Genomic DNA, 12,293 nt, shown 5'->3' on the forward strand with positions numbered 1-12,293 from the left:
CAAACCATTTATACTTTTTGGTGTTGGAAGGTACATGTCATTCTGTATTTTGTTTCCTGCTGTTCCACTTTTGAGTTCTTATGTTTTTATGTGTGTTTTGTATTTGTTGTGTAGGGGAAGATGTGTTGGGAACTTATTGCATATCTAGAATGTAAAATGTAGGCATTGTGGATGTGGAATGTTTATTCTTGATCAGAGAGCTGCAGTTGATATGAACCTGCTTCCCTGCTGGTCCCTCATGAAGTTGCTATTCAATACATACAGAATTGGAGAATGAGTAGACAGATATAATCTTTTCAAATTGTCAGGACTCATTTTTCTACTGTTCAAAGTCCATCTATACCTCTTTGAAGTTCTGCTCAAGTGCCAGGCCATTCACAAATCTTAAGTCAACTCCTTTGGACACCACTAGAGACATCTTCCACCGCTCTCTATGCTACTGGCCACTGTGACGTCATTCAAAGGTGAAGCCCTGGTCTGCTGAGCTACTTTGTACAAAGGAGCAGGTAGGTTTTGAGCATGCTACTGAGAAACGAAATATCATGCACAGGCAGGCAATCAGAAGCAACCCATGCAATGATCGTCTCAAAAACAAAGTAAAAAAATAACCATTGACTATTTGTGATGAAGCACACAGAACACACAATTAAATGCAGCTATTTAGGAATGTCATTGAGTGTGTCTAGAAATTTCATTTAAGCTGTGAGATCTCTCTGTGCCATGAATTCTAAAATGCAACGCTTAATCTTTCGCCAGGCTCATGGGTAATTTACATGTGATGATTGGATTGATTTGTAGAACCGATTCACCTGTAAAATTGCGAAATCTGGGGTCAAGTCAACAATCAAAACGACTTAGAGTAAAACTAGCTCAGCAGTAGGTGTGCACCTGTTTTGGAAACAAATACTGATGTTTGTCAGGAATTCCCCCAACACGCCAATGAACAGAAGGAGGTCAATACATATTACTATTGACATGGAAAACGGACAACAACATTCTTGATACTGTTCATTAAAAGCAACACCAAATCTCCAACTACCAGCCCTACAAACTTAAGCAAATGAGACAATAAGTGTACACTCAGCAGGAGAGTTGTAAAAAGTCAGTAACGGAGACACGCTACATAAAAAAGAACAGAAATCCAGGAATACATATAATTTAATATGCGAACAAAAAAGCTCAATTATGCATCCCATTTAGAAACACATAAACTGACACAAAGCAAAATACGCTATATGATGCTAAATAGGAACCAGACCTGAACATGATACCTATTCACAATGAAACCCACAAACACATGCAACTGATGACTAAGTAAAGGGGTTCAATCAATGCCACAGTCCGTAGTTTGAAAGATTCAGAGACCTGAAAATCAGAGCTTTGTAGAAGACGATACACCCCAATATGTACTACCTCAAAATTAGGCAACAAGCTGCCCATACTACAGGCAAATGTAACATAGACGATGGCTTGAAATAATCACAAGTTCTGGATTGTGCTGGGGGAAATCCTAGAGGTTTGAAAAAACAACTAGGTACTTGTCAGCATGTGACAGCATCAGAAACTAAAAAATCCCAATGTATAACTAATACCACATCATCAAATTCACAAAGCATTAGCTAAATCGTGTAAACCTGCAAGCCATGCCAGTAAAGGTTTAGTGAATGAAACTGTGAGAGCAGGAGAGGGAGTGCGGCCTTGCTGTGTGCATCTCTGCAGAGATTTTCCCTCTGTTGGAAGATGATGAAATGTGTGGCTAGCACAAGAGATTATAATGGCCTTTAAAACTATTCAGGCGAGAAAATGTCACTAAAAGCTACAAAGAGACCGGGCGAGAAGCAATGTGGGTAATTTAGACCGCTTTATTTTTTAAATATTTTCCTGTGGGAGCCATTCACAGAATAAATATGGCTGACACAGGGTGACCTTGCTCCCGGGCGCTCGTCAGTATCACTCACGCAGGCGAATCTTCTCACATTGCCACAGACAGTGCTGCAGATGGTGATTGCCCGACGGGGCACCAGGACCCCAGGAGCATTGCTCCCGATAACCTCTGCACAGGGTCTGACCTTCAGTGCCTGACCTATATTCAGGCTCTGCTCCTTATTTGTTTGAGTCCCTCAGTCATTGAGACAAGTGTCAGTGTTAAGTGAGGTACTTGCTGATTGTGTTGATTGAGCAAATCAGATGATTCTCAGCAAATATGTCGCTTCTGGAAGAAGTACAGTCAATAATTCTGTATCTGGGAACTGCTTGGCAGAAATGGATTTGGACTGCAGCCTGGTGTGCCTTATGTTTGCTTTAGACTAAGTATATGTTTTGCTTTCTAGTGGAGTCTGTCTATAAATGCTGTGTGTGCTTTCACTAACATTCAAGTTACAGAAAGAGCTGGTGATTCTCTGTCCCCTGGAGGGGCAGAACTGTTTGGTGGGTTAGTGTAGGATTAGGTGCAAGGCCGGTGAAAGCATGTTTGTACGTACTTTTCTTTTTGAATTTAGGAGGTTACAAGAGTAGTGTGGACGTACTTCTTAAGTTCCGACCGGATCCAGAAAGAACAAGCTAAATAGGCCGAAGTGTTGAAATGCAGGGCTTTATGTGTGAGGCAAGCTATTTTGAAACGGATCCTGGCTTCAATAGACAACCAGTTGAGCTGCAAAAGGTCAGGTGTGATGCGATCGTGTTTTTTGGAACTTGCGAAGAACTTGGCCGATGCATTGAGCGTGGCTCTGAGAGGGGCCAAGCTCGCTTTAGGAAGCCCTGCGAGGGTCACCAGACCATATTCCAGACGTAATATCACCAGGGATTGTATTGCAGGCGGTAAGTCTTCTGGCGGAAGGAAAGGCTTGAGTTTCTTAATTGTGTTAAGATGAAAGTTGGCACCCCTAATGGTGGTGCTCTTACAGATATCTTATAGATATATTCTATAATAGTGGCAAAACACTTTAGTAAAATGGGTTTTGCTCCCTCAAGGCACAGTTTGCATTGCGCTGTCTCAAGACTGTAACCTATTGGGGAGTCACTCAAGCCACTGTACTGTTCCACTGTACTGTTCCACTCAAGGCACTGGTATATCTTCTGCAACCCATAGCATACCAATGTATATGTACACTGATACAATGTAGCTGATGCTCAGTCTGGCTGAGCAGAGGTGCCAGAGAACCTGGCTATCAGCTGTACGATGTACGATGGTGGATGTCGATATCCATTTTTTTCAGTTAAATCTACGATAAATGGTCTTTGACCATGTACAGCACTCTGCTGCTTCTTCACTAGGTTAGCACTATAGAAATACCATTTACTTGCATACCTGCCATCCGTGTAAGAGAAGAGATACTGCATGTGACATTCTGTGTGTCAGGATTCCAGCTGCTGGCGCCTGCCGAGAATAATAATCAGCAAGGGACTACTACTCCCAGAAAGCTTAGCGAGGAGGCGCGGTTAAAAGGAATCAACGCGCACGGCCGCGCGTGCGCAATTCCGTGTTTGTTTGGAGCCGGGAGATTGAAGACGCGAGGTAAAGTTGTCGGCGGTTCCTGTTCGTGGCTCAGGGAGAGGACTCACCCTGTAGAGACCCGGAACGTCGGAAACAACTCGCTGCCAGGTAGGGAGAGAAGAGTCGGGTTTGGCTCTATCTCTCTGGTTGGATTCAGGACATTCGGAACTTAATTCATGGAGCTTTGCATTGCCGGTTCGTGAGGTAACAAACCTTCTATAAAGCTCCAGTGTGTAATTAACAGGAGGCGGAACTTTCTCAATACTGAGAGACGCTTTGGGGAAAACCGGTAATACTCAAGTAATTGAAAGGATATCGGAAGCGTGTTGATCCCCCGTGAGGAGGAGCGCTGGTACTTTGGTTTCGTGCTTGTGTTTGTTCTCATGATTACAGCGCATTACTCCAAGGAGGAGGAGCGCTGCACTTTCGTTATCGGAATAGGGCTTTTTACTTTCATGAGCGCAGTTACGAGACATTTATAGACTAATTACATTTGCTGCTGAATCCACATCAGGGTGTTTTCTGTTGTTAATCAAGTTTTCCAGAGCCGAATAGAGGCATACATGGTTGTCTCAATCTGGATGTGAACGTTTGGGATTTGAGTTTTCATTGGCACAAGGTTCTGCATGTCAAGGTATTTAGGAATTAGCGAGACCTAAATGAGAGTAGCAGAATATATGTGTGGAGTGTATTAATGTGTCCGCTTATGTCTTACAGAGCCTTTGTCCCTGCAGCCCCCTTCCGTCCTTTATCCCCTGCCTGATCTGACTAGAACTCCGTGTCTTAAAGTCGGAGTTCGGAACGATCTGGAAGCGGAACCCTTATTGCATCATCCTGACCCTGAGGAGATAGAGAAGCCTGACAGAATTGCGCACCCAAGAATAGGTTGCTCCTCCTAGTCAGGGCGGTGGCTATAATGATGACGCTTGAGGATGTAGTGCTCATATTAGAGGCTATGCAACAGGAACTAGCAGCGTTTCGATTAGAAACGGCTGCGTTAAGGGAAAGAGTGGATAGGACCAATAGGAATCCCTTTGATGAGGGCTCCGCTGCATTGCCCCCTATACAAGTCTCAGTGGCTCCACCAATACCGTTGGCTATGCCTGAGAGGTATACGGGAGACCCTCACAAGGTACAGGTGTTCATTACACAGTTACTTATGCACTTTTCATGTAGACCCTCTTCCTTTCCTACCAATCATTCCAGGGTGGCTTTTGCCATTTCGTACCTTAGTGGAGATGCAGCCAATTGGGCAGTCCCCTTAGTGTGCAACAATGATGCGGTACTGTCTGACTGGGACGCCTTCCGAAACGCTTTTGAGGGGGTGTTTGATAGGAGAACCACCTCTTTTAGTGCAGACAAAGAGTTATTGTCATTGAGACAGGGACGGGGTGATTTGGTTTCCTATCTAACTAATTTCAACAGGTTGGTGGCTGAGGCAGCCTGGCCTGAGGAAAACCACATGTCGCTATTTTACCAGGGCCTGAGTGGAGAGCTCAAAGATGTGATAGCACATATAGACCCTCAACATCGCACATGTGCTGATCTGGTTAGCCTGGCGTTGTGTCTGGATGGACGCATACATGATAGAGGTGGGGAGAGGGTAGCAAAGAAAGAGGCCTCTCAGGGAGAAGCAGGAGGTGAACCCATGGAGATAGGAGCAGTAAGGGCTCCGTTATCACGTGCAGAGAGAGAGAATCGCCGTACGCAGGGGTTATGTATGTACTGCGGCAAAAGAGGCCACTATGCGCGTGAATGCCCTGCCAAACCGAAAACACAGAATCCCTCTTTTAGGACAAAAAAAGAAGCAGTCTCCAAAATAGGAGGAGACAGAGGCTTACCTGAGTATGAACCTAAGGATGAGACACCGGCTATGAAGATACCTTCTCTGGCGTCAGACCTGCCGTCAGACACAGAGGCACACATAGTGTTACAAGGAGGACTGGTGGTGGGGTCACAAGTACATCAAGTACTGGCCATGCTAGATTCCGGAGCTACCGGCAATTTCATAGACAGCGGGTTAGTAAACCTGTTGTCTCTAGGGGTAGTGGCAAGGAAGGTCCCCGAAGAAGTGGTAGCGGTGGATGGGAACCCGTTAAAATCAGGAAAGATCACTTCACAGGCAGAGGAATTGAGACTAGTTCTTTCAGGAGAGGAGAAGCAACACTCAGAGGACTTAGTACTCAACATCATAGATGCACCGCAGTACGAAATCATCTTAGGGATGCCTTGGCTTTGTAAACATAATCCGGAGGTGAACTGGGCAAACAGAGCAGTGAAGTTTTCATCGGAGTTTTGCAAGGGTAACTGCCTGACAGAAAGTGTTTCCCCAGCGACAGCGTTGGCAGCACCCTGGTGCATAGCGACGGTGGTCGAAAAAGAGGTTAGACTGCCCATCGAGTACCAGGCTTTTTCTGGTGTCTTTGATAAAGCCAAGGCAGAGACACTACCCCCGCATAGAAGATACGATTGCAGGATAGACTTGATTGATGAGAGCGTTCTCCCCTCTTGCAGAGTCTACGCATTGTCAGAGCCGGAAACGGCGCATCTTCGCGCATATCTAGACAGTTATGTCAAGTTGGGGTTCATCCGTCATTCTAGGTCTCCTGCGGCATCCCCTTTATTTTTCATATCAAAGGCTAACGGAGATCTGAGGGCTTGCTGTGACTACAGGATGCTAAACAAAAACACAGTTAGGAACAGGTATCCGCTCCCCCTCATTAATGTACTGCTGGATCAGGTACGTGTTGCAGAGATCTACACAAGGCTGGACCTGCGAGGAGCCTATCATTTAGTGAGGGTTAGGCAGGGGGATGAATGGAAGACAGACTTCAAAACAAGATATGGACTATACGAGTACATGGTGATGCTCTTCGGGCTGTGCAATGCCCCTGCGGCGTTCCAGTTCTTTCTGAATGATGTGTTGTCTGAGTTCATGGATCTGTTTGTTATAGTGTACTTAGATGACATTCTCATCTATTCGGACAAAACCCAGGATCATTACCAGCATGTATGCAAAGTGTTAGAGAGACTCCAGAAACACGCACTGTTTTGTAAGCTAAGCCAGTGCGAGTTTAGCGTGACAGAGGTGGAATTTCTAGGGGTGAATCTCAGCCCGAAAGGGCTATGCATGTCTGAACGCAAGGTACAAGCGGTGTTAGAGTGGGCCAGGCCCACCAATATCAGGGAGGTGCAGAGTTTTTTGGGGTTCGCGAACTTTTACAGACGTTTTATAAGCGAATTCTCACTAAAAGCAGTGCCCATCACACGTCTGTTATGAAAAGGAGCAAGGTTTGTCTGGGATTTGGAAGCGGGCAGAGCCTTTGAGGTTCTAAAGAGAGCCTTCACCACGGCCCCGGTGCTGAGACACCCACACTTGGAAGCGCCGTTCATTGTGGAGGCGGATGCATCCGACGTGGCTATTGGCGCGGTTCTTTCTCAGAGGAACAAGGAGACGGGCAGATTGCATCCTGTGGCTTATCTGTCTAAGAAATTGGACGCGGTAGAAAGCAACTACACAATAGCGGAGAAGGAACTCCTGTCTATAAAAAAGGCTTTTCAAGAATGGAGACCCTATCTCTTGGGAGCCCGTCATCAGGTCACGGTATACACCGACCACAGAAATCTGCAGTATATGCAATCAGCTAGACACCTCACGCAAAGACAGATGAGGTGGACACTCTTCTTTGCGGAATACGATTTCCACATCACGTTTCAGCCTGGAGTCGATAATCGCAAGGCAGACGCCTTGTCTCGGCAAGAAAACAAAGAGGACCAGGAAGCACATGCGCCTAAGGCTATCATCCCTAAGGAAAAAGTGATATGCGTGGTGACCGCCGAAGAGTTCATGAGAGACATCCGAGAAAACAGACCAATTGAAAGGTGGGAGAATAAGGCCGAGGGGGTGGAGGGGCGGACTGTAAGAGACGGCCTCCCCTTCGTTAAGGACAAGCTCTTTTTGCCTACTCTGGAGTTGCAAAAGAAAGCGTTTGCGTGGTGTCATCAGTCCCCCTTAGCAGGTCATCCGGGAATCAAGAAGACAATAGAACTATTGCAACGTCACTTTTGGTGGAAGTCTATGACAGTAGTGGCCAAGAAATGGGTACTGGACTGTGAAACCTGTGCAAGAGGGAAATCGGACAACATCAAGGCCAGGGGGGAAACTCAGACCTATGCCCACGCCTCCCTATCCCTGGCACACTATCAGTCTTGACTTCGTCACCGGTTTGCCCAATGAGAAGGGCAATTCGGCTGTGTTGGTGGTGGTAGATAGCCGAACCAAGATGGGCCACTTCATGCCATGCAGGAACTTACCTACAGCTGGGCAGACGGCACAATTGGTGTTGAGTGAAATCGTTCGTCTTCACGGCCTACCAACGGTGATAGTGTCAGACAGAGGCCCACAGTTCATCGCCAGTTTTTGGCGTACGTGGTGCAAGGCTTTGAAGATCGAGGCAGCGGTGTCCACCTCCTTTCACCCCCAGACGGATGGGCAATCGGAGCGCCTAAACCAGAACCTGAAGAAGTATCTGCGATGTTATTATGAGGATGCCCACGATTGTTGGGTTTCATTGCTTTGGTTGGCAGAACGCTCATACATTAACGCCGTGCATAGTTCCCTAGTGGTGTCTCCGTTTATGGCCAATTTCGGTTATGCCGCAAAGGTCCTCCCGGTGGAGGTGCCTGCAGAAGTGAAGGATCAGCCTACAGTTCGGGGACGCATGAAGGCGATGCGGCCAGTACATAAGAAGCTGTCCGAACACCTGAATAGGGCGAAGCAGGTATACAAGAAATAGGAAGACCGTAGACGGGTGAAGGGGCCCGAATTCCAGGTGGGAGAGCGGGTATGGATGTCCACTAAGAACATCCGTTTCCGGCTCAGGAGCGTATTTCATCCTCGCTTTATAGGTCCATATGAAGTGGTACGGAGGGTTAACCCAGTGGCGTATCGGCTCAGGTTGCCGGGGAGTCTGAGGATACATCCGGTCTTCCACTGCAGCCTCTTGAAACCAGCAGGGCCTGCAAGAAGGAAAGCCCCTCCTTCGGTTCTTACTGGTGAAGGGGTGGAATACGAGATGAGGAGGATTCTTGACTCGCAGTACCGCAGAGGATGTTTGTGGTTTCTGATATCTTGGAAAGGATATTCCGAGGAAGAGGAATCCTGGGAGCCCAGCTGTGTGGTGCATGCCCCGCGGGCGGTTCGTTCCTTCTACAGGAGGTTCCCGGGGAAGCCGGGTTCTAGAAGGCGCCAGGAAGGGGGGCCTACTGTCAGGATTCCAGCTGATGGCGCTTGCCGAGAATAATAATCAGCAAGGGACTACTACTCCCAGAAAGCTTAGCGAGGAGGCGCGGTTAAAAGGAATCAACACGAACGTCCGCGCGTGCGCAATTCCGTGTTTGTTTGGAGCCGGGAGATTGAAGACGTGAGGTACAGTTGTCGGCGGTTCCTGTTCGTGGCTCAGGGAGAGGACTCACCCTGTAGAGACCCGGAAACAACTCACCGTCAGGTAGGGAGAGAAGAGTCGGTTTTGGCTCTATTTCTCTGGTTGGATTCAGGACATTCGGAACTTAATTCACGGAGCTTTGCATTGCCGGTTCGTGAGGTAACAAACCTTCTATAAAGCTCCAGTGTGTAATTAACAGGAGGCGGAACTTTCTCAATACTGAGAGACGCTTTGGGGAAAACCGGTAATACTCAAGTAATTGAAAGGATATCGGAAGCGTGTTGATCCCCCGTGAGGAGGAGCGCTGGTACTTTGGTTTCGTTTGTTCTCATGATCACAGCGCATTACTCCAAGGAGGAGGAGCGCTGCACTTACATTATCGGAATAGGGCTTTTTACTTTCATGAGCGCAGTTACGAGACATTTATAGACTAATTACATTTGCTGCTGAAACCACATCAGGGTGTTTTCTGTTGTTAATCAAGTTTTCCAGAGCCGAATAGAGGCATACATGGTTGTCTCAATCTGGATGTGAACGTTTGGGATTTGAGTTTTCATTGGCACAAGGTTTTGCATGTGAAGGTATTTAGGAATTAGCGAGACCTAAATGAGAGTAGCAGAATATATGTGTGGAGTGTATTAATGTGTCCGCTTATGTCTTACAGAGCCTTTGTCCCTGCAGCCCCCTTCCGTCCTTTATCCCCTGCCTGATCTGACTAGAACTCTGTGTCTTAAAGTCAGAGTTCGGAACGATCTGGAAGCGGAACCCTTATAGCATCATCCTGACCCTGAGCAGATAGAGAAACCTGACACTGTGGCCCTCCTAGGTCAGTGTCAAGGGTGTTCCCGTGCACATACTCATAGCGTAGTCCTTTGTACTGTTTCTGTCTCTACAGGAGCTGCCGGCACCTCACTTTGGAACAAGAATAGGAATTACCCAAGGTAGGGTGTCCCTGCAGCGTCCTTTTGACCATCTACATCTGCTCATAATGATTACCACATTATGGTCAACTACATCTGCCCACCTTCTAGGTGGATCAAACATAGTGAGACGCCGTAGGCCTTGATTGGAGCAAAGACAGACTGTTCAATATGACAAGGACAAAATAAGGAGAATCAAATGGGAGAGCAAGGGTTTTTAGGGGCGCGTCCTGTCCCCAAAGGTAATATGTAGAAACAATGTGGACAAGCCCACTATGTGTGTGAATATACTCTGATATTCTTGGTCACTTGTAATGGTGGCCTTGTGTCTGGACCCAATGGGTGTTGTTAAAAGACCCCTCACACACCAACCTGGTTGGTGTCATGCTTCATCATCGGGGTCCCAACCAGGCAGCCGAGTGCCGCCTGGTTGTGCTTCAACGCCTGACTACAGCGGAGCGGGTGTCATGCAACAGTGTGATGTGGGTGAAGGAGAGCTAAAAAATACCTCTGTGAATCCTTACCTAATGTTTTATTCTTGGCGGCCCAGGGTATTGTTTAAAATTATGTGTGGTGCAACTACAAATAGAGAATTTAATCTATGAGTTGGCGTAGGTGTTGCGGTCTACATGTTTCAGTCCCTTCTGGAAAAATATGCGGGACTTTCTTCAGGACCAAGAGAAAAGGTGAAGTGAGTGGCAAAATGTGGTGCCAAGGGTGATATTATCCTACACACTCGCTAAGGTGTGTGGAGAAAGGTGAAAGATAAATGGTCAGTGTCCATGTACTCACAGACACTTGCCAGTAGCGAAAAAATTCTGTGGGAAAAGAAAGGGACAATACACAACACATATGATGTAGGCAACATACGTTGATGTTCATTAGCAACATAAAATGCAATCTTAGGAATTAAGACAAGAGTCCTATTAGGATGGCGGAAGGACCTGCGTCCGTCCGCCAACCCCGAGGTGGAGGGACCGTCCGCAGGGGCAGCGGCAGTCCCTCCGGTGCAATTAGGATGTGACCACCACCCTGGCGGTCACATCCCGTATCTTTAACCTTGCGGCGGGTGCTGCTTGAAGCAGCACCCGCCGCAAGGTTAAAAATGCATGCTTTGCATTTACATGCACAAAGCGGCAGGCACCGCGCGGTGCCTGCGGCTTAGTGCATGCAAATGCAGGGGAGTACCATAGGTACCCCCCATGTGCACCCCCCACTCCCCCTTCACTCTGGGGGCCCGCAACGGGCCCCCAAAGAAAAGACTGTATGCCCAATGCCGCCACGGAAAGGCATGTCCTGAAGCACATCCTAATATGGGTGGCGGTGTCTGACACCGTCACCATATTAGAGCTTTTCAGCCACGGTCGGAAGGCGACCTCGGCGGAAAAGTGGCGGACGGTCTTCCCATCCGCCGATGACCCCCCAGCCATCCTAATGTGGTGGGGGGTCTTTTCATGTACCGCAGCGGTGATTCCGCATCCTCCGGGCTGGCGGTGGCTTCCGCCGGCCCAGAGGATGCGGATTCACAGCAATCCTAATTGACCCCTAAGTTGGTGTCATGCATGATAGTTCCTGTAGGCCATTCCAAGTGACATATGTTCAAAAATGAGAGCGGCATGCACGCGATACTGTGTGGCATGCCATAGCAAGTTCTGGGTGTGGCGCCTGCTTATCTAGGAGCTGCAGTGGGAGCTCGTGGATAGGTCGATGGTATAGCACAAGGGTGTGCTGTTGGTGCGGTGGGGGGCCCAGCGCTTCCAATGCGCACCGAGTGCTAAGTTGTGATCTAAAACAAAGGCTGCCCCCGGGGTGTCTTGGGGGTGCCCTCGTGAAATTAATCATGGATACGGCTTAGCTACCAAACAAACATTACGACTATTGTGGGACAGACAGACATTTAAAAATGATGTGGTCTAAAAGAGTGCACCAATATTTACATCGCTACAACATTCTGATCCAGTATTTACAGGGCGCAGGGGAGAGGCACATCCGTTTCCAATCTGCAAGAGTTAAAAGGAAAACTGTGCTGTAAGCTGTCATCGGGAGGGCCGTCAGGCCGATGCACAGCAATACGGGGGAAGCAAAGACCTTACTTGGTGGGTTTGTGTCCTCTGCGGGGCTACCTGTTGCGGGTCCCTCGGCGTCCCGGCTGGTGTGCCCATGAGCGTAACCTCAGAACGACGAGTCACTTCCTGGGTCTACGGGTAACACTGCACGCCCGCCCGATACCCGCAGTCGTGTATTTAACCAGGCGCCACCGGCACATACACATGGGGGTGTCTACACATTCAACCACATTTCTTCCACTCACAGCACCCTGCATTGTCTCCAGGGCCAGCGTCAGATTCACTTTAAGGCAGGCTTCTCCAAATTCGCTCCTGGAGGGCAGGACCCATGCCAGATTTTGATGATTAGTACATTTCTCTAAATGGGGAT

The sequence above is a fragment of the Lissotriton helveticus genome, chromosome 3_2 (genome assembly GCF_964261635.1).
Source record: "Lissotriton helveticus chromosome 3_2, aLisHel1.1, whole genome shotgun sequence".
NCBI lineage: Eukaryota > Metazoa > Chordata > Amphibia > Caudata > Salamandridae > Lissotriton > Lissotriton helveticus.